Source organism: Accipiter gentilis, chromosome 4, assembly GCF_929443795.1.
Source record: "Accipiter gentilis chromosome 4, bAccGen1.1, whole genome shotgun sequence".
Taxonomy (NCBI): Eukaryota; Metazoa; Chordata; class Aves; order Accipitriformes; family Accipitridae; genus Astur; species Astur gentilis.
In genome coordinates this window covers 38,254,931-38,279,238 of record NC_064883.1, presented here as the reverse complement: position 1 = coordinate 38,279,238, position 24,308 = coordinate 38,254,931, and positions in this window count along the sequence as shown.

The window sequence follows — 24,308 nt, the reverse complement described above, 5'->3', positions numbered from 1 at the left end:
GGCCCACGCTCTGATCTCACTCGAGCCAGCCTGCTGACTGATTAATGAGTTGTGATATCATAGTCTGTGAGGAGGCATACATAAGTGGCAAGGAGAAGAATAGCACCAGACACTGTCAGGCTCTCTCTGTCTAAACCTGGGGAGTTAAAAAAAATAAAAATTATGGCACAGGTTTTTATATAGGAAGAAGGCAGTCCTTCATATATCAAGGCTGCTGGATTTTGGGAGATTTGTTGGGGTTTTTTTCTGCTGAAGATATATGAAACTAGCCCTTTCCCCAAAGTGCAGAAGATTTTTATGAAAGTGCTTTACACCATTAGTAGTTACTGGAAAAACAAAGGGTATTTTTTAACTTGAAGAAGTCATTGTAGCTGACAGCTTTTAAAATTGCTTTGTGTTTTGCTTACAAACTGGCAAAAGGAATATCCACAGCTTCTCAGAGAAAGATGCTGCTCACAGCTATTGAAAACTGATGTGTCAGGGGAGAAGGATATTTCAAGGTCAGAGCTGGTCAGAGGAGACTCATCGCTGTCTTTTATGATGAATTTCTTAATAATTTTCAAATATGGTATCCAGTACATATTACTCAAGTTTTCACCTAGCCCTACTGGCCCTTGGAGTTTGTAAGAGACTATGACGAGAAGAGATAAATATTTTCTGGTTAAATTATTCAACTGGGATCCAGGACTGCATTTATCCCTGGGTCTTCCACAGATTTCCTAAATTGCTTTGGAGAAATTTTTTCCACCACATCTCAAAGTTCTAGCTGCAAAACATGGAAAATAAAATAGAATTGTTTTGCACTACATTCATTAAAACATACATAAGGATCACAGATATTTGATCATGTTTATATGATAGCCTCAAGGCCCTCATTAGTGCCCTTGTATTAAACTTTCTCAATAATGGTGCAGTGGTCATGAGCTCCTGGTCAGTTCTGCTCCCTATTTGACTGTAAGTGGCAAGCAAAGACACATGAAAAGTATGCGGAGAACATGTCTTCAGCATCCCTAGGTCCCGTTGACTGCTGCTGTCTCTGCTTCAGCGACTTGGGAAATGAAGATATTGGACATTGATGATAGCTGGAAGGAAGACACCAAATATCTGGAAAAGGAGCGTTTGGAGGCTGGATTTGGGGAAGCAGTGCCCTGGGCATCTATCTGTCTGTCTGTCTGTCTATCTATCTATCTATCTCATTAAACTAGAACTGGGCAATAGGCATGCTGGTAGGCTGGCATCCATATATCCCCGGTATCAGGCCCTGCGTAACAGTCAGGAGGAGACGGCTAAGAACTGGGCTGGCACAAAATGATCCTTCTCCAAAAACATACTCTCAAACATCTGACAACCCATGACTTAGGGGCTTGCTCCAGATGTCCTGCAGGCTTTTCCCAGTCATTTTGGTGATCTCTCACCAAAAAGGGACCAAGTTCTGCTACAACAGAAGGACACAAGCTGCAGAAGATCCCCTTGTGCAGCAGGGAAGAACAATAGTGTTCTTACCTCAGGTTTTACTTCCTAGGATTTTCCCACAACTTAGTAAAAGGCAGTCACCTAGAATAAGTTATGGACCCAATGTGAAAAAGAAAGGACTTCTTGGACCCTTCTTGAAACCCTCAACAGAAAAAATATGCTTGTTAACTAATGTTGCAAGGACATCCCTAAAATCTTGCAAACTGTACCCAGTTATGTCAGTGAATAAGACAGTCTTCCATGGAAGTATGTGGAAACAAAAAAAAAAAATCACAGTATGAGGGCCATCATTTTACTTCATATTAGAAAAATGACGGACTTAAACTCCATATGCAAATTAATATAAACACAATAAAGCTACATATAAGTCTAGCAGATAAGTAATATCTTTCCTTAAAACTAACCAGCTTCCAGGGATTGATTTTTACCATAGAGATTCCAGTTTATAGCACCATTTTTCTAAGTGATTCTCTGCACTAGAGTATAATTTAGATGATGGATCCCTCTCAATTACTGTCCATTAGAAGACAGGAAAACATTAAGTTCAAGTGAGTATTATGAGAATTATGAGTTACCCTTTAAGTGAAGAGATTGTAAGTGAAAATTAATTTTTAACATGTTCATTTCTGTTGTTGTGTAGCATGATTTTGAGCAAAAACGCTTTCCTACAAAGATTATTTTTTCAAGTAAAAGCATATTTCATTAAAGAAAAAAACACAGTGCAGCATAGTAAAACCATCTAACTGCAAAGGTCTTCAAACAGAAAAAATTGCAAAGTATTTCACATGACTTCCCTAACTGATTTTAAAGGGACCCTGCATCACAAGGTAGAGGATGGCTAGTATATGCTGCAGATGTTCTGAGCATGCAGATATTAAAGGGCTGTGAGAAAGCACAAGTGTTGTCCAGCACAAGGGTAGCACCTTCAAGAAACACACTGGTGTTGCATGTGCGCATTTTTTTATAAGTCAAAGTAGAAGCTACAGGCTCTTACCTGCAAACAGGTAAAGACTAAAATTTTAAACCAACTCACTAAATTTTAAACTAAGCTTTTCCCTGTGCAAATTCCACATTTGGTCATACAGACAGGCCTACTATTTGCAGCTCTTCGTTTTAGTTATCTATTTATCTAATTTGCTTAGGAAGTTCAGAAAACCAACTTGAAAAATGCAACCCCTCTCATATAATCTTGATACTGAGAATGATTTAGAGACATAACATGACCATTTTGCATTTGAAAGACATTTCTCTGATCTACTTTTTCAAAATAAATGAATTTGACGATTCTTTCAGACTGATTTTTTTTTTTAATTGGGAGTATAGCTTAATAAGAAACATGTGTTTACCCTTTAAAAATGACTGGAATAACTTCCCCAATACTATTAGAGACTAAAATCTTTCTCCCTCTGTAGAGACTCATGTGGAAACAAGAGAAGATGAACATTTTGCATGACACAAAGAACAATTGCTCTGCAGCTGCTGCCATGACCCTCAGGCTACACTAGAGTCATGGCCCACTTCTTTTCCCCTTTAGGGATCTTTTGGTTAATGTATCCATTTAGTTTAAAGCCCAAGTATAAATCCTATTTTATGCCAACTTACTGAGAATTTCATAGCAGGCTGCTATCTATCTGTGCGGCCTGCACATTCCCATACAATAAAATATCTGCATTTAAGTCCTTTCTGACGCTATGTGAAATCCGAGGGATTTGTGTGGTGAAATATTTGTCCTCATGATGTGATTGATAAAACTTCTAGGGCCAGGAAGTCACCACAGGACCATTTCTTTGTTCAGTGTATTTGGAAGGAGTGACTTGGTCTGCCTTTGTAATAACTTTGTTAATATTCAACAGTTAACATTCAACAGCTTTCAGAACTAACGTGTAATACAAAATATTCCTAGGAATACAATGCAGACATGAGAGATGCCTTTACAGATGTCCGTGCATACTCAGTCAGTCATCAACATTGCCCACGGTTTGCATTCTCATGGTACCTTCCCTGTGAAACCCTTTACCAGGATTAGTTAAACCTTTCACAGAACATCTATGAAGATGGCAGAGCTCTCAACGGCTAGCACTGAATATAAAACCATGTTACAGAAAAGGGAAAAGTCCTGACGCAGGGTGAAATACTGGACTTTTCAAGGTCAAAAGATGTTTTTCTTTCAACTTAAAGAGAAACAGGAATTGAGCTCATTTGCTTTCTATGTTTTGGGTTTTTTTAACCTATGAAACCAAGGGTCCTCTCTTCTCCTCTCCTTTTGGCTGTACTCCAACTCCTACACATGCAACAGGGATTGATGACAATAAAATATGCTGGTATTGAAAATCTGCCCCTTATTAATAAGGTAGATGACTCATTACTCCTTCAATATGATGTTAACGTCAGAATAAAACTAGTCTTTTATTGCTATGGGGGTTTTGTTTGTTTACTTCAGAGCTCTGTTGCTCTTGCCAATGGTTTAGATCTGTAAGAAAGTGAGGTCATCACAAGTGCTGCTGCAGCAACACCAGTTTGACCCCTGTCCAATCCAGACAGTGACAGTTTTTCCATTCTTCTGAATTGGAGCAGGATCAACCCCACTGTAAATCACTGGAAACTTCCACATCCTCCTGTTGTTGTTTCACAGCATCAGATTAGGACTCCTCCATAACTGTACAATACACTAAGGTTTCAATATACACATATACTAGATGCAGATTTCTTCAATGTCTTCACACAAAGGGTAGCAAATGCAAAGCCCATAATGCTGCCACATGACAGTCCAGGCTGGACACTGAGTGGCTACAAAGCCTTCTCTTCCCTTCCTCCCCGAATCCCAGTGCTCATTAAATGCATATTTAGAGTGGCTGCAAAATGATAGTAGAGGGAGAGCAGAGATTGGACCAAGAACGCACCAGGATGGTGATGGCAAACCACACAGCACCCAAGTATTCATCAGTAGTTGACCATGATACAATGACATTCTATCAAATTAAAATTGGAATATTAATTTCTCAGATCTTGTGGCTTGAAGCAGTTCCTCAAATCTGTGGTCAGGATATTTTTGTTAGAGTGACTTCTGTTTACCAAGTCCTTATGCCTACAAGTGAATTCTGTGTATGTTATGCTTTTTGACTTTAGGACTGCCCAAAACCAAAGACATTATGAAATTCTGAATCATGAAATTTATTTTCACTCTTCATCAGAAAGAAGATGCAAACACATCAAGATGTACATTTTAAAAATGAGAGGCAAGAGATTCTAAAATAACCTACAGCTAAGTAGAGCAGGTACTTCTCTGGGACATAGGAAACCTACCCTCAAGGACACACTCAGCATTTATCTGGCAGGTCTTGTGTCTTTGCCTACCTTCCCGAAGATAAACCTGGTGAGCAAGCTGCAGTCTTCCTCTTCTTTATGATAAAGCTGATACTGCTTGTTATGGAAAAGCTTTGTCATTAAGTTAAAACACGAGAGTAAACTTCCCAGGCTGTGTCTGAAATGAAGCAGCTGAATATCTGGCAAAACCCATGCATCATAAACTGCCTCTAAAATTGATACTCACTTCTCCTCCTCATGCCAGAAACCTAAGAATTCCTTCTACCGAATTGCAGGAAACATCTCGTCTCATTAATGCCACTCTTTCTTAGAATCTTTTAAATATGTATTTTTCATTAAAATTCTAATTCTTGATAAACTGAAAGCAAGATCTGGTGACAAAGAGGTTATAATTAATCTAGCAAGAGCAGTCAGAGAAATCCATGTAATTGAAGGCGAATGTATGAATGAGGAGACTAATGCTACAGAACTTCCAAAGTCTTTTCTGTGGAATTAATACTACAGAGACCCATAAAAGATTAATCAAGATAAGCAATCAATAACTTCTCAAGTGCTAATAAGCGCTGCCATGTTCCATGATATGTTGAGCAGTTTATCATGTTTAACCATATGAAGATTTATAGAAAATCCATTGTTAAAACCAAAGGATGAGGTAATGCACCACTTAGTAAATGAAGTGCAATTAAAATTTATGCTTGATATTACACATTCAAAAGATCTGTAAAAATCATTTTGATTTCCTCTTTTTAAAGAAAAGAAATTAAGGTACTAGTTGCACTGTTCAGTCAGTAGTCCTGGGAGAACAGTGAAGACAGCAATGGTATTCTTCAAGTTAATATCTGCCTTCAAGTGAAAGGTGATGAAATAGCCTTAAAAAAATTGTTAAGCTCTCTTCTTACTTCATTTTACTCAGTGATCAAACTTTGCTTGAAAATTTTGAAAGTTAAATAGAATACCTATTAGGAACATAAAGGTCTCTGCTATCCATCAATCTGATAGATTTGCAGGTCAAATGAGCGAATGACTTAATGGCTAATTAATAGTCCATAAACTACAGGTCTTGACCTTAGGGTCACTGTGACAGAACTCCACACTACAGCATATTATTAATTAAAACCACCAAATGATATATTTAGTAAATCAATTCTTTAACAATATTAAGATCTCTCAAATGTATTGACATGATTTGTTATTTATTTATATGTCATTGGGCAGCAAATATATTCTGACAACCATACCATAAGCACCCTTAGTAAACTTAACAAAGGCACAATAACAGGATGTATACCAACACTTTTCCTTTATATGTAGCTATTGTTTCTCTGGTTTTAGTTTTATTTGGGGAAATACTTTGTAAGTGTGATTCCCCTCCAAAGCTCAGCAAAAACTTTAATTTAAAAATCTTTATGATCATAGACATTTCATACAAAGAAATGTTAAGATACTGTCTGCTTCCTTGATAAATTGCTAACTCTTAAAAGGCTTGTATTAAAACCAGTGACACTATGGACATCCCTTTGCCTTTGCAATGTCCTGTACTGTATATTCAAGCTTATACCTAGCTGCATACATATATATATACCTGTATTGGGTCTGGCTGAGATGGAGTTAATTCTCCCCACAGCAGCCCTCGTAGTGCTGTGCTCTGCATTGGTAGCTAGAAAGGTGTTGATAACACACCAGTGTTTTGGCTACTGCTGAGCAGTGCTGGCACAGCATCAAGGCTGCCTCTCCAACATTTTTGCCCCCCTCAACAGCAGCCTGGGGCTGGGCAAGATCTTGGGACGGGACATAACCAGGACAGCTGACCTAAACTAACCAAACAGATATTCCATACCATATGATGTCAGCTCAGATATAAAAGCTAAGTAAAGGGAGATGGAAGGGGGGCATTTTTGTCTTCTGGAGCAACCAGTATGTATACCGAAGCCCTGCTTCCTAGGAAGTGGCTAGACATCGCCTGCTGATGGGAAGTAGAGAATAACATCATTTGGTTTTCTTTGCTTTTGCACGTGACCTTTGCTTTCACTTTATTAAACTGTCCTTATCTTGACCCACGAGCCTTTTGTTATATTTTCTCCCCCCTGTCCAGCTGAGGAGGCAAAGTGATAGAGCAGCTTTGGTGGGCACCTGGCGCCCAGCCAGGGTCAACCCACCACAATACCAAATCATTTCTATGCTCCAGTTATGGTCATTCCTAAAGCACAGATGATTCATGTTTTTCTATGGCATGCAGATAATGATACAAAAGAGAAAATAAGCAAACTATACATTGTCCCAAAGAGCATACAAAATTACAATCAAATTTCAGCAAGCAAGAATCAGATTTTCAAGATACAGAGGACTGTCATCCTGTAGGACTGAGGACAGTGACATCATTAATAGGAGCTGGATGCAGAAAGAGAGAGAGGATGAGGTTAGGTGCCTCCGTGGACCCATAAAAAGACTAGGATGAGGAGGAAACGAATCCAGGGTTCTGGCAACTCATGAGAATACCTAGTGATTAGTACTCACCCTGTTTCATAAGATAAACTCTTTAATTTCATCCCTACTGGTCACAAGGAGGATTGTATTCATGTGTCCAGAAGTACAAGCTTTGAATTGCCCTCTGGAGATACCTGCTATTCTCCCCTAACATAGAAAACTGAAGCTTCTAACTTCTGGTGTCCTAAATCACACCTAAATTAGATGCCCTAAACAAACAGCGTGATTCACCTCCCTCCATGGACAATAAATTATCCAGACAAAGATATCACTATAAATTAAATCAGTATGATAGATACATACAATTGAGGGTGTGTAGCACCTAATTAATTAAGTGGCATATTAATCTGCAATTAGCAAATAAGCTCTCAAATCTTGGCATGGGTACTGTAAAGTGTATAAGGCTTGGCTGTGTAATTACAATGAAGCATGATTCTTTTTCATGATAGTTTCTTCAGGAGAACATATTCACTCTAACCTAAATTCACAAATTGCTCTGACTCACCCAAAATAACATTTTTCAAAACAAATATACTATTCAGAAGGCAATGGAAGGATTATTAAGGTTATATTAGAGACATACTTTGCTGGGACATCACTTTTATTACTAACATTAGCTGGTTGTTTTTAACATGCTTTGCTTCAGGGTGGTACATATCATCTTGTACCACCTATAATTGAATAATACTCACTTCAGGAAGAAAGTGTTCCACAAACATTTACAGTTGAGGCAAGTTTGTTTGCAAAGTGGGACCATCTCCTTCCCTGATAGGAGTAGCACAAGTAAAATGTTCTATAATGCATCACTCTGCCTGACACAGAAGTCCATGCTCAAAACTTATCAGTAGATGCTGACAGAGTTGGCCTAGGGTCCCCTGACAGTTGTGATCACACTGACTGGGAAAAAAGAAAAAAAAGAAAGAATTGCTGCTAAACTCCTGCTAAATACTGTACAACCCTTCCATTAATTGGCATGAAGTTGGTTAAATTGCCTCTGAAGCAGTCTGCTTAAGTCAAGCATGGTATGTTCTGCAATATCAACTTCTTAGCAGAACCGTCTTACCCAGCCACCGCAGTCTAAGCAAGGAACCACCTAAAGTTATAGTGCCAAAACGTGATGCCAACACTTTCACTCTGAGCTTCAATTATTGTTTAGCTTTTATCTGCAAGTCACACATGAGTATGGAAGCCCATGACACGTCACCTTGCTGAACCAAAGCAAAAATCACGCTTGAATACCATGCAATCAGAGATACTAAAAAGAAATCCAGTGACATTAATATGTCATGCTGGATGTACGACCTGCAGAAGAAACACTGCATCCAGAGCAACAAGCATTACTTATGAAAACCACGTTCCTTTCTGGCATCTCTAGGGCATAGGGAGCACCGCGTTTATAGTGATCATCTTAATGTATTATTATATTGTTTCTGGCACTTTCACTTACCTTTCAGAATTAAAGATTAATCAATTCCATGATTATGGACATCTAAACAAAATGTATCGATCCCATTCATTTTTAAAAGCAAGACACTATGTTGTATTTCAATGTCATATTTTAAAGTTATCTTATTGATCACATTTTGAAAACCCTTGATATTCCACTGGAATTTAAGATACAGAGCAAGTGTAAGATTTTCATTATGATGATGTGTCCATGGAAGCCACAATCTTATGTATTGACAAGCTTTTGTTTGCACTGAGATCCACCCACTACTCTTATTATAAACAGAGGCTCAATCTGAGAATCATTACCGATTTTAGTGTTTCTGCCGATTTCCCTGGTCCTGCACATACATGTTGAAAGTACCCTTACATGCAAGGAATAGGTCCTAAAAACTAGAGCACTCACACGAATTTCACATTACACACAGTCTTATACTGCAAGTTTGCAGAAACCAGTTAGGTTTCTGGGAGTGATTTTACTAAATTCAATTACTGACTTTCACGTTTATAGCTGTGCTTTAAACAAAGACCAGCACCTTTGTTTTGTTTCTTTAGTACTTAATGTTGGTCTAGTTGGCTAATAGAAGATAAATTTCATGGAGCACCAACAGCTTATGGAATCTAGACACTACACTGAGGGTCTCGTAACTCAGAAAGATTCAGCAAGAAGGTGCACTGTTCCTCACAAACATACAATCAAATCAGGAGTCTGGAGGCATTAAGCAATGAGCCGACACTCACTGGAACTATTTTCAAGATTTACAGCTCCATATTACTTAGCCCTGGAATGTTTGTAAAGTAGTAAACGGAACTTTTAGAAAGTGGGTCTGTTCACCAATACCAAACTTATATTCCTACACGGCCCCATTTCCTTGGATATGTATTTCTGAATGGATGGACAGAAATTGAACCATATAGTCCTAGTGGTATCAGTAGAAGTCCAAATGCTAAATATACACAGAGAGAGCATGCTGAAAACATGCCATTTATGAAGTAGTTTGCTGAAATGGGAATAAACTGATTTAGAAGAAAGGAATGAATCATTTCTGGATGCTGCTTGGAACTACCAGCTTCACAAGATGATCTCAAAGAAGATGGCACATAACTTAAAACCACTCTTCTCTGCATGCATTCCATGTTGTTGCTCTTCAGCATCACCACTGAAGTGTCTTTCATAAGTAATAAATGTTATGTAAATAAAAACACACATAAATAAATTCTGGAGCTCCAGGCAAAAAAGAGCTTATATTATAATATCATAAATTATGAAGACTGTAATTGCTACAGCCAATAATGTTTTAAAACAGAACTGTGCTGATAACTATGTGCGATAAGGCTGAGTGAGGCTTACTTAGTTTCAGAGTGGAGTAAATCAGTTGATTTAAGTCAATGTAATTACAGAAGAAAAGTAATATGCTGAAGTCCTTAAAAAGTCACCAGCTTTCTCCCAGTCCTTTTTTTAATGTCAAGAAAGAGCAATGTAAATGAAACCTGTACAAAAGGCTAAAAAAATTTATTGAGAACTCAAAAGATACTGAACACCCACACTTCTTTTAAGTACCTTTACCCTCTAGCTACTTTTAAAAATCAATACATTCTTTTCACAAGAAATCACAGTGATTTCCTCTTTATAAAATCCAGAGTAGAATAGAAACTACGGACTTTACACTAGATCATTTCCTGAAATGTGGTGGTTTAGATTAAATATAAAGTCTATTTGAACATACGTACCACAAGCAAACACACTTTGTAAAACAAAACAAAAACGCAGCCCTGTCTGCCTAGTTATGAGGCTTCTCAAAATGCATGCTGATTCATCAAAATAGAGTTGAGGCTAAATCAAATTTTTTTTCTAAAATCCTGGAGCATTGATAAAATGAGATTAGGATTCAACTTGTTTCTGCTTCAATGGAAGATGTAAATTGATTTAATCAAATTTTTTAAAAAAAATTAAAAGTACAGACCATCACCCATTTTTCTCAAGAGACAATTTCATCTAAACTGGTTCATCTAAGACCGGTTCTAAACACCGGTGTTTCTGCTCCTGTATCTGTAGCCCACTAGCATAGTAGCAACTGGTTGGTGCAATAAATGTCTCTTATAAATCCTTAGGAAAGGCAGAACTGATAAAAACCAGTGACATTTCTCAGTTTGCATTCTGAAGCTCTTAATTTGATTTTCTCTCAGACAATTTCCTCCAGGCTAATTACCTCTCTCAGACTCTTAGGTGACCTCCTCTGCCATACCCCAAAGGTTTGTCTCTCTACCTTCTACAGATCCTGTTATACCTAAGATGTCTATATTTTTATGATGTCATTAATCCTCAAGATCACTTAGTAGTGCACCTCAGTAGGTAAACTCTCTTTGGTAAAGGCCACTTAACTCAAAGAGAATATGACCCAATATGAATAATATCGCATATCTTTTCCTTATTACTTGTTTAATGACAGCAGCCTTTTTATTGCTGAAATCCCCATTATTTTCCCTTGTGGAGTGCTCATATCCAGGCCCTGAAGCTTCTCCACTTTCTACATCTCCAGCTGTGTCCCATATTGTCATCCTCACTGCTAAGACTCAACTTAATTTCCCATTTTCCATAACACATTCTCATTCTCAACCCTTTCAGCTCAGTTGCACTTGAAGCTCAGCTCCCTACGGCTCCTCTCTTTCAGTGTGTCTCCTCAAATCTCCTTTCTTTCAAAGCTTTCCTTCAAACCCACATCTCCACTTTCATCTCCTCCTACACTCCTTAGCTCTGGCAAATCCATCCTCTTCACCACCTTTCATGTATATTCCTTACTTTGTGCCACCCAATTTGTTTGGAACAAACTCAATTATTTATCAAATTTTCTCCCTCTCCTTCTTCATCTATGGAATAAAAACTTCACCATTACTAGAAATACAAGCCATTCGGGTTAGCATGAGTGCATAAAATCACAGGTATCTTTCGTCTTACCCATAACGTGCTATTGATATTTGGGAAAGTACCTATGGCTGATGTGGTCTTAAACAGGGTAAATCACAAAGTCCTGTTTCAAGAAATCTTGATCTTTGGAATAAAACCATATCTAAGAAATAATCAATCCTACCTCTAAGCACATGTATGGAGTCCTTTGTATTTCCTGTAACATTTGAAAATAGATACATTTAAAATTTACTCCCATATATAATCCTTTATTAGAACTGAGAATTTTACCCACTCATATTTGTAAAAATGAACATCTAATTCTCCCTTACAATTTGCTCTTGGGGAACCAAAAGAATGCTTTAGGTATGCCAAACTCATTGAACACATGATACTTGCTAGATTTCTTCAGCTTTCTGCAAGCATCATGCTATGTGGTAATACCAAGAAGTTGTCCTAAGGGTTTGACATTAGTTCAAATCTCAGAGCTTTGATTGCCATCCAGACTAAAAGCATTTGTAAACATGCCAAATTAATAAAAATGCCTCCTTGATACAATTCACCTGGCCTTGTATTACCTGTCTATACCCATTTACACCAGAAGAACAATGTAATTTCAATTTTGAGATTCCAGAGGGAGTTCAAAAGATGTTTCACTCCACTTGGGAATACTCGTTTATCTCTACTACATAAAAACCCATAAAATGAGAGTAAGAAACATCTCCTCTGCTGTAACCTAAGCCTGTCTCTGCAGGCAATGGTTTGTTTTCTACTAAGCCTAAATGTAATCACATCATAGATTCCGTCTATCTGCAAAATATGTGTCCAAATTGGCTTTTCCTACCATTACGCTTTAACTTTTCATATTTACTCAGCCTAAACTGAACTGTGGATTTTGCACAAGAGAACTTTTATTTATTGATTTATTTAAATCAAGAATGTGTTCTAGAAGGTAAGTATTTGAATTATGTTCTTTGTCTCTTATGACATATCCTAGTATTTATTATAAAAAAGGAAACAGTTGCATATGGAAATGTAAATACATCAAAACACATTAGGGCCATCTAACTGTAAAAGGAAAGAAAGGAGCCTGTAAGTTAAGGAATAATAGGGTAACACTGGTCAATCTAAAAATATATCTGCAGAGGAAATCAGTCTAAAGGCAATGTGGTTTGTTGGTTTATTTTAAAGCAGGAAGAGGAGGGAAATGAAATGGATTTCAAAGACAGAGAAAATCCCACACCATAAAGTGAGTCAAAATTAAAATGTTGGCTGAATCTAGATGTGCCATGGAAAATCTAAAATATCTTTGGTTCACAAGTGCATTAAATATCTAAATCACTAGTGTAGAATTGAATTAGCAGAGCCATTAACCCCATAATTCTGCAGTGGCCTCATCCCTGAAACTCCAAAGACAGAATGAATAGAAGCAACAGTAAAGCATTGCCAGAACTGAAACCAAATCAATTCCAAAAACAAAAGCTGTGCTATTATAGGGTACATCACCTGTATCTCATACACATTCTTGAACTATCATAAGTAGACATCACCACTCCACTCAGTCAAATGCTTTCTCCTTTTCCAGGTGTAGCTTACAACTGGGATACCTGAGTTGCATCTCCATAATTTCCACAGAAAATCTTATCTAGTATCAAGCAAATTTCTTCTATTCAAAAAATTCCCCTATAAAATGTATAGCCAAAGATAATGCTATCAACTTTGTGTGCTGGTAGTCTGGTATAAATCTTACCCCATATAATGGAGAAACAGTAGCATGCTGTCAGGACACTGCATTCTATTGTAGAGATACAAATCTACTTCAACTTCCATCTTATCCCCAAAGCTCATTAACATATGAAATTGCAAATGCTATGTAGGTCCTTATGCACAGTGGATAATCTTCTAATAATATTATTAATGTGTTGATATTAATAATATTGGCATATGTAAGAAACACCTGGTTGCAAAAATCACATGCTTTCCTTCTGAAGGCAAAAGATAAAAGTCTACTTTTGAAAGGGGAGCATGACAACTTGAATGGAATGCTGATCTGCTTTCATAGAGTGCCAAATTTATCTCATATCAGCTCCAGAATTTCACTAAATATCACCCAGTCCCACTTCTAAGGGCACCTCTACTTCTGCTTGGAGAATTTTCTCCATTTATGTTGCAGTCAATAAAAATTAATTAATCCTATTTCCATATGCATAGCTTGTTCTAAATCTCAGTAAATCAATATATAACATTCAACTAATTTCATTCATTTCAGTAGGCTTTGGAGTCATCCTACATTTTATTACATTAAGACAAACATTCATTGGTACCAAAGATCTAAAATGGGCTTATACTGTAACACTGTTACAAAAGACATATAATGGCATCTCAGGAAGCTGACACATTTCAGATTGGAGATGTCACTGTTTACCCATCAATTTAAAATGTGAGAGAACACTGGTTACTGAAGAAAGAGTTGCAGAAGGCAAGGGGACAGTATAGACTCCTGATAGTGATAAAAAAACATTTGTGTCGTATAGAATTTTCTGTTGGCTGCTCCTATATTGTCCTCTACAGCATAGTTTAGTATTCAGCAGCAATAGATATTTCTTTACATAACTCACAAACTATGCTTCATATAATTTTAATTCCTTCATTTCTAATGAGTTCATAAAAAAAAAAAACTTAAACACATATCAAAGCTAATGAGCTGATGCAAGAGCACACTATATCAGCATAATGTGCTGATATTTCACTACCACTACAAACCAGAGATAAGCAAAGCTGAGTTTAACTTTCCTAACTTCTCCTCTATCGACTTTCAAGGCTTGACTCAGCTGCCCAGACACAAACATCTAATGCCATCTGAGATACCATAGAGACTCTGAAGCACCCACCTGGCATCCATCAGATGTGATGCAGGATTTGAGAGACCTACACCCTTCAGGAGTGGCAGCTGAAGGCCTGCCATGATATCCTAAGGTATCTCAAAAGGCACTAGATACCTATGGCTAGGCAACTGAATCCTACCTCTTGTGATTTTAGCTATCTGTTTACTAGAAGAAAGCTGTTGAGACACAGTGTGAGCTGTCATAGGCTACTGCATTATACTCTTTTATAAACTGAGCACACTCCACCATTAAGCTATTCTGATTTTTATCTCCCCACAGTTTGTAATGGGAGGTGGCTCCAGAACTTCAACTGCTCTTTGTGATACTTAAAAATGATGTTCATATTGCCAGCCTTACTCATGGATGATTAAACCCATTTGTTTTAATGCCAACATTATCTTCAAGCTTCAATAGCACTACTGTTTTTCCTCCCTTGATAGGTTTACAGAGAGAAGCCATATACCTTACAGCACACTGTTTGCTAGGCTAAACAATGCTAGGCTTTAACAATGCTTTTTGTGATGACATTAATACTTTTTTATCACTATTGGAAACACCATGTCTGAGACTTTCTGTTTGCCTTTTCTGCAGTCACTTTGGTGAATCACAGTCATCCTGTTGTTAACTAGCAGATTCCAGCCTTTCTACCCTCTTTGTCATTTTGCGTGGGTGAGCTTCCAGATTACAGCAGATTTGTCTTTTTATTAACCCTAATTTATACTATAATGTTTTATTTAATTTCTTTCTGTTCCTTCTTATATATCCAGCTAGGTTATCTTTTTACCACCATTCAATATATCCTTTCTCTGATAAAACATGAGCTCTCACTTTCATTCTTAATCATTGCAAACTCTCCATTCTTTGGCATAATGGAGGAGGTCTTTATTAGTTCAGAATTTACATCATGGGCCAAGAAGAAAATAGGGTAGCTTTCTGTTGAGAGGATATGAGCAAGAAAGGAGAAGGAAAAAGCAGATGAAAACAGCTGATTATCTGCAGACTGACAACCTAGCTTCTGACACTTGGGTATTTAAATCTGGTATCTAGAGAAAGGTACTGTGAACAGCATGTAGACTGGGCAGGGAACAATGCTAAAAGCAATGACAACACTCATAACAATGGCACTACCATGGCCTTGCATGTAGTCCAGTATAGAAAGATGTGCAAGTGATAAACTGACCTCCCATTGTAAGAAACTTCAATTTGTGTTATTGTTTTCCAAGGAGCTGATGCATAATAACGGCTTTTCTCTCAGAATGAGACTATTTGCAAAACAGCCATCTTCATCAAGATTAGTAGATTAAAAATATTGTGGGGAAGCAGACCTAGTATTGCAAGTTCCCTTTTCCAGCAGATGCCATTACTAGTTGCCTGCTGTTTAGCTGGAAACCTCAAATCCAAGGAAGCCAAAGATCTTGGCAAAAGAATCTCAGAAACTGAGTTCTTGTCCTCTCTTACTAACCTTGCAGCTTTTATACACCCTCCCTTGCCCTTTAATCTTCCCTCCCAATTATTTTAAATCATCTTTTATCTAGATCTAGCAATATTAACCTGTGGAGGTTGGTTTTTAAGTCAAAATCTAATTATTCAAAATAATTATTGTTTTATTTTATTTTGCATCATTTGAAGCCTCACTTCAATTCCAGGGAATGTGACGGAGCAAATAATCCTTTGTGCTGGTTTTGGCTGGGATAGAGTCAATTTTCTTCATAGTAGCTAGTATAGGGCTATGTTTTGGATTTGTGCTGAAAACAGCATTAATAACACAAGGATGTTTTTGTTACTGCTTAGCAGTGCTTACACAGAGTCAAGGCCTTTTCTGTTTTCCACACTACCACACCAGCGACTAGGCTGGGGGGCACAAGAAACTGTGAGGAGACACAGCTGGGACAGCTGACCCCAACTGACCAAAGGGATATCCTAGACCATATGACATCATACTCAGCATATAAAGCTGGGGGGGGAAGGAGGAAGCAGAGGGACATTCAGAGTGATGGTGTTTGTCTTCCCAAGTCACCATTAGGTGTGATGCAGCCCTGCTTTCCTGGAGATGGCTGAACACCTGCCTGCTCATGGGAAGTAGTGAATGAATTCCTGGTTTTCTTTGCTTGCACATGTGGCTTTTGCTTTACCCATTAAACTGTCTTTATCTCAGCCCACGAGTTTTCTCGCTTTTACCCTTCTAATTCTCTTCCCCATCCCACTGTGAGGGAGGTGAGTGAGTGGCTGTGTGATGCTTAGTTGTGAACTGGTGTTAAACCACGTCATACTGGAAACCATTTCCGCACATCTGAAGGTTAAGAAAGTGATTGGGATTAGTCAGCATGCATTTATGAAGAAGAAATGCCTGACCAACCTGATAGCCTTCTATCATGAGATGACTGGCTTGGTGGGTGAAAGGACAGCAGTGGAGGAGAGCAGTGGATGATGTTCATTCATCCTGACTCTAATAGGGCTTTCAGTGGCGTCTCGCACAACATTCTCACAGAGAAGCTGATGAAGTACAGGCTAGGTAAGTAAACTGTGAGATTAACTGAAAACTTGCTGAATTCCTGGGCTCAAATGGTTGTGATCACTGGCATAAAGTCCAGCTGGAGGCCAATCACCAGTGGTGTACCCCAGGGATGGATGCTGGGGCCAATACTGTTTATCATCTTCATTAATTAACTGGAAGATGAGACACAGTGCACCCTCAGCAAGCTTACAGATAATACAAAACTGGTAGGAGCGTTTAATAGACCAGATGGTTGTGCTGTCATTTAGAGGGACCTCCACATGCTGGAGAAATGGGCAAAGAGGACTTTCATGGAGTTCAACAGATGGAAGCACAAAGTACTGTCCCTTGGGAGGAACAACCTCATTACAACCTGGCTGACCAGCTGGAAAGCAGCAGAAAAGGACCTGGGGGGTCCTGGTTGACACCAGGTTTAACATAATCCAGCAATGCACCCTTGCAGCAAAGGCCAACAGCATCCTAAATTACACTAGGAAGAGCACAGCTAGCACCTGAGGGAGGTGATTCTTCCCCTCTACTCAGCACTGGTGAGGGCAGATCTGGAGTGCTAGCTGTAGTGCTGGGCTCCCCACTATGAGACATGGACACACTGGAGCAAGTCCAGCAAAGGGCCACAAACATGATTAAGATATTGGACCATCTGTCACACAAAGAGAACTGGGATTGTTCAGCCTGGCAAAAAAGAAGGCTCAGGGAGATCTTATCAATGTATATAAATACCTGATGAGATGGTGTATGCAAGACAGAGCCAGACTCTTTTCAGTGGTATCCAGGGAAAGGACAAAAGACAATGAGCACAAACTGAAATACAAGGAATTCCATTTAAACATAAGAAAAAACTTTATACTGTAAGGGTGACTGAATACTGGAACAGGTTGCCCAGAGAGGTTGTGGAGTCTCCATCCTTGGATATATTCGAAACCCAAATGGACATGGCCCCGAGTAACTTGCTCTAGCTGACCCTGCTTTGAGCAGGAGGGGTTGGACTAGACAAACTCCAGAGGTGCCTTCCAACCTCAATCGTTCTGTGAGTCTGTGACTCCGGAAAGTAAATTGAAAGCTAAACAAGACTCAACTTTTGACCAAATTCTGCTAAACAATAAAAATCTTTAAAAGTTCCTTCAACTAATGAAATTCCTACTTCTCAAAAGTCTGCATCTCCCACTTCCTCCATACTGACAAGCCCCTCTTTAGAAGGATCAAGTCCCTCTGGTTTCTTACATGCCCCTTTATTCGTATCTCACAGATTCTTTTAAATGCAGATCTTGAAGACTATTATATGTAACTGAAGAATTTGACACACCTCACTGCTGAGCTGTGATTAGCTCTCACTATCAGCTTGGAGGTGACCCATCCTCAGTGAATCCCTGCTGGCTGCCAGAGCTGTTCGCTCCTTCCCTGCATAACCCATCCAGTATTGCCAGTGTACGTAGTGTTTGATCAAGGTCACCTTTCCTTGACAGGAAGCATTTCGTTTCCTTCTCTTCCACCAATAAGACTAGAGGTCCCAGTCTAAAACCCACTAGAGTAGACTCCAGATGAATTAAATGGACCCTTAGGTCTCTCACTGGTTGCAATAAAGAAAAGAGACAATTAACACACATAGGAAATAACAAATTTGGGATTCACCTCTTCTAATTTCAGATGAGGCATCTAGTACAAGCTAGGTCTCTAGGCTCCATCTATAGTAAATGGGGCAAAGCAGCACCTTCACAAGAGGATGCAATTCATCTCTAAGACAGGAGGCACAAGTTGCTATCTGAAGAAGCCTCCCCTTCCCCCTTCACTCTATTACTCCTAAACAAGAATTTCAGGCAGCAAGTCAGGTGAACTGAACCCCATGCCATTTCCTATGTTACCTTTGTCCATTTCCACACTGATATTATTGCTCTTCCCCTTTCCTCAGCCAAATGCAAGTCCATTTGAATTTGCTTCCACTATGTCTCCTGACTTAGTAAATCAAATCCATTGTAAGGCACAAAAGCAAAGGCTTTCTTCAAATCCAAATAAATTATGTTCAATGTCTCAGGATTGCCTCCCAATCTGCTAGTGTATATAATGCATTTAAATGAAACGTATGCATATGAATGGTGATTGCTCCTTATTGAAACGCACATCTCTAAACACCCTGTAATCTTGTTCCTTACCAGTGTCTCCCAGAAATTATTCCAGCATAAAAGGCTTTCTTCTTCATCCTCAAACCAGTTTTAAAGCCATACAACACAAACTGTTACTCAGGCTCTTATATTGTCATTGTATTTATTATTTATTCCCTTTGCTCACACACACAGTTTTAAGTGTTTTCCAAATGTATAAAGGAAATTCTTGAGACTGGAATTTGGTCACAGATTAGGAGAACAAGCAATTTATAAAAGACAGAAAAGAAAGAGTCTCCCAAAATTCCTGTCAAAAAAAGAGCAATTATTTAGAGGCCTCATCTGATGCTTATTGCCAAGAGTAGGAGACTTTTTCTTTTTGCAATGATTTTTTTGCATCCTGAATTCTTTTCCCATCAGGCAGGCCCCCAGAACCATCTGATCTCCTAAATGAGCAAAGTAAATGAGTTGCCCTTTCTCTGCCTATGTCTTATGCGTTCTGATGCTGTATCCACTGATTAAAACCCTGATTGACTCAGAGAGGCATTAAATCAGGACACATTGTCTCTGAAAAAATATATAAAGGCTTTCCTAGAAGATTTTGATCATACCTAGGGATATATTTTTACTGAGTCTCAACTGCTGCCAAATCGCAGTTCTTCCAATTTGCCTACTAATATTGTGACTAGAAGTAAATTTCACAAACCTATCAAAATTACTTAAAAACCTAAGCTGTATTTCCCAGTTGAATTAGATACTTTAGACTCAAATCACACTGAAAACCTTCTACCTGCCTAAATCCCTTTGGAAAATTGACTACTTCATAGCCCTTTCCCAAAGAAATCTACACTCTCACTGTTAAGTTACAGGTCTATTTATTTCCTTTCGAGTAAGAAGGTGAAATTTCTTTCAGAAAACAGAGATTTCATCACCAGAAAAAAAAAAACTTCTTGAATGATGACATTTAAAATATGCTAGTTGCAGTATGAATCTTGCATGAATGAGTGATGAAAGAAATGCATTTCTTTCTGCCAAAACTAACAGCTGTATTATTAAAAATATTGATAGGATTGTGCAAAAATCCAGTCAGATTACTATTGTGAAAAAATACCTCATCTGCTGTTTCTTTTTAATACAGTAGCAAATATACTGCCTGGTTTGGCTTCATGCCAAGATTAATTTTAAATTGGACCTCATGAAATATTTATGAGGTCCAATTTAATGGGATTGCTTTCCCTGGTATTAAGCCTGTGTGGATAGCATCTTAAACACCGATGGTTTTAACAGAACCTCAAGACACACACACACAAAAATCCTTGGGTATTAATAGGCTTATTAATAAATTGTTTAACACTATGACAGTATATTTTAGAAGTATTTTGACAGGCCCTTTGTAGTGAATCTTTACTTGCTTTTCTCTAAGCCTGCACTTTGCACCCTGTCAAACAAATGCTGCTTAGCATTTAGCAAAATGGTAAATCATCATTAGTTAGAAACAAGGTGAAGTAAGCATGAGTAAAGAGCTAATCACCCTTAGATAGACTTTGTGAGGAACTGACAGTGCTCAGGAGGCTACAGACACCACTCAGCTCCTCCATGGCTTTTTTGACTCACTGAGACACCATTTACCTTTGGTTTCTAATTACATTTAATAGTTCAATAAAAACACTATACTGAGACACGTATACTTACAAAAAACCTCAGTGTTTTGTACAAAGAAAACATCTTGAATAATTGATAAATCATTTTCCTTCCCTTTTTCAATTAAGAGCATGGGCCTAATCTCTAGAGCCAATTATTTCAACTGCATTTGAACCCATTTCTAAGTAGCTGCTTCACTGCTTCTCCTCCATCAGTGCTCACAGTGGACCTTCAGCAACCAAAAATCACAACTGGAGTATAAGAGTAAAGTCAGTACAGACCACAGCCAAATTTGATCTCAGTCTGTTACTACTAGACACCACCATTGATGTGTGACCCCTGTTAAGTATGAAAACAATACTGCAGATATCAAATGCCACCTAACTTTATGGACCAGCTCTGCAAGTTGCAAAAAGATTGCTTGAGTTCAGAACAGAGTACAGAACCCATCTTTCTCCTACAGACAGCTTCAGGAGGCCTGGCCAAACAGAGATTTGTCTGGAGTGGAGGGCAATCGTATTCTGCACCACCAAATAGAAAATATATTCCTATGTGTTGCCCAGCATGATCCCTTTAGAAAGGCCACAGATAGCTCACATGCCTTTGGAAAAAGCAACTGGTATGAGAGGAGCAGCAAAAAGAGATTGCCCATCTGACCTGCTTGGTACAACAAACCTTTGCAAAAAAAGGATGCCTGCCAGAAGGGTAGAAAGTATCAGGCAAGCAGGAGTACGTAGCATGCAATTCAAAAATGAAAGACTGGGGGGGGGAAATCATGTCAAATGATATGTTTAGATAACTGGAAGAAAATAGCAAAAAGATACACTTTTCCATATGTGTGTCATCTGATTCTAGTACAGCAAATGGCAGTCACAGAGTGTGACGTCACATTGTAAAACATGCCTCAGTTGCTTTTTACTGGAGCTAGAAGTATTCCCACTTAAATCGCATATCTGTATCATTGATACTACATTCAAAGAGGCAGAAAGTTGGCTTCACCATTTGCCTTCTGATGAACCAACATGCGCAATAGTGAAAGCTCTTTAACACAAATAAAGCCACGCTAAGAGTTTGGAACAAAATATAAAGAGCTAATGATCTAAATAATGAGACTACAAGGGAGTTTTAGGAAGGCAGATTGTAATTAGCCAACTGGAATTTAGCCAGGACACCACAGCTAACACCTCTGTGACCTTCAATCAACACTCCTTTAATATGCATGAAGTTGAGTTTCTTTATCATTAACAAACTGAATGAAAATCCAATTGGAGCAAATACTCTGTTGGTTGATTTTCATCATCACAGAGCTGCTGGAATGATGAAATTCATGGGGGAAAAAGTTGTGAATACTCAGTCTTAAATGCTTAGCTAGCTAACAGTCTGTCCCCCTTCTAATATTTCTGATGCTGACAGCTGTTGGATGTGCATAGAAAATGTTTTCACACTCATAGCTAGGATGTATAAGCAATGTGTTCACCCCAGATCTCTTCCTGCCAGAAACCAAACCACCTGAATTCCCACTGTAGTCAGTCGGATGGAAGAAGAATCCACAGAACGACACCTTGAATTCACTTCCACACTCCTACAAGGCCACCTTAGCTCTTGCTATCTTTTCTGAATTGCATGCTGCACCCACCCACTTTATTAAGGCATAAAAGTGCCAGGTCAGAACAGCACAAAGCCTGCTCATTTTGTTGTTCCCACACAGATCAACACCCCCAGCATTAAAGAAAAGCTAAGCACAGGAAAGCCATGATTCACAGGCAGCCATTTCAAATGAAGGAATCCCACCCCACACAAAGCAGCTCTATGGAATAAAACTTTGAACTAGCTACCCCTGTTTAGGAGTGTTGATAGCAAGATTAATTATCCTTCTGTTGAGAGGCAGAAGCTGCCACAATGATGTGTCACCAGCACTTACCAAGCAAGGATGTATTCATCACAAGTGACAAGACTGCAGAGAAGTGAAATTCTTGTTTAATATTTGTCTGTATGCTAATGCAGTTTGAAAAAAAAGTTCTGTAAAGCTGGATGAGAAGAAAAAAGAGAAGAAAAAAGAAAAGGAAGAACAAAAATGCTTTAGCCAAAGTAAACGATGGGAAGAAGTAAAAGATGGGAAGAAGACCTTTTGAGATTTAATCTGCACAGCCATTAGGGATTTAAAGAGGACTGATGTTTAACTTGTTTGCCCATTTGACTTAAGACAAATCCATCTGACAACAACAAAGCACTTTCTTTGTCTTCACCACTACTTAATTTAAAGGGGACATGTTTACTAACAGCTTAATCTGTTTAATACAAATAGTCTTTTACATTCTTTAATCCTGTCCAAAAAAAAACCAAAAAACAACCCTCCAGAAAACATTTGGTCCCTTCCAAAGCCCAAAGCCGGACTTTGGAGCAACCTGATATCAATAAAATATCTTAGCTGTACAAACACACTGCACTGAAGAATTTACATCTTTATAAAAGCAGAAAAAATATGTTATTGCTAAAGTGTCTGTTGAACACTACACTTTTTTGTAACAAAAGCTGTCAATCTGCGGGAATTCTATGGCAAATGCACATATTTATTTCATATAGCAGCACACACAAAATTTCAGTTAGCATTAGTGAGGATTAACGTCAAAGAACATAACCACCACATCATCTCTCAATGTCACACTAGTACTAAAAACTTTACCCTTCTCAGGAGAGTTCAATGGCCTTTATTCAATGCACATATAGCCTTGACTCATGCATGGAATGCCCTTAACTGCATTTTTTTCTCATAGTATATTCTCTTCCATGACCATCAGTGTCTCTTGGTTGTTTAATGCTAATGAAGATGGAAAATGTCGTATTCTGTAAAAGCGTTAACCACCTGCTGGTCAGGTTTACTCTTTTCTAATGATTGCATTTTCTCACCTCTGCTGTTGATGTTATCCATGATCTAGGAAAAGAGTGGAGTAGTGAGAATCAACAGATTCCAATAGTCTTAATGCTGGAACTGTCTGCTGTATGACCTTAAACAAGCAATTCAGCCTCAGAACAGCATAACATGTGAGCATATGCTTAATTTTAAGTTAAAGAACAATCATTCATAATAAAGATGTGCTTTAGTATCTTATTGCATTGGAGCCTCACGTTTCCTCTGTATTTCAATTTCTGAATCTGCAAAATGCACTACTAAGACCTATTCCAGTGAAAGGCATTGTTACTACAAAGTAGTATTCTTGTCACTTTCCCTGAGGACTTTGTTCAGGTAGTGCCAAACTATCCTGTAGGGTGTCCAAGGATAAATTTTTTGTTCTGCAGTTTAAAATGAGTAGTCCACAGGCTTCAGAGCCTTGCAGAGCACTGTTTGTAGATGCACCAACTGTGTTACCATCAGCTCTTTTTGTATTTCAAAAATTCTAGTAACATACATATTTCCCCTTCTTTAAATATGATGGAGAAAATATATGTCTGTAAAATACATTCAGGTCTTAGTATTTGTAATGGAAGACACTATAAAAATTGTGTGTTGCTTTACTTAATATGTCAGTATTGCTTCAAGA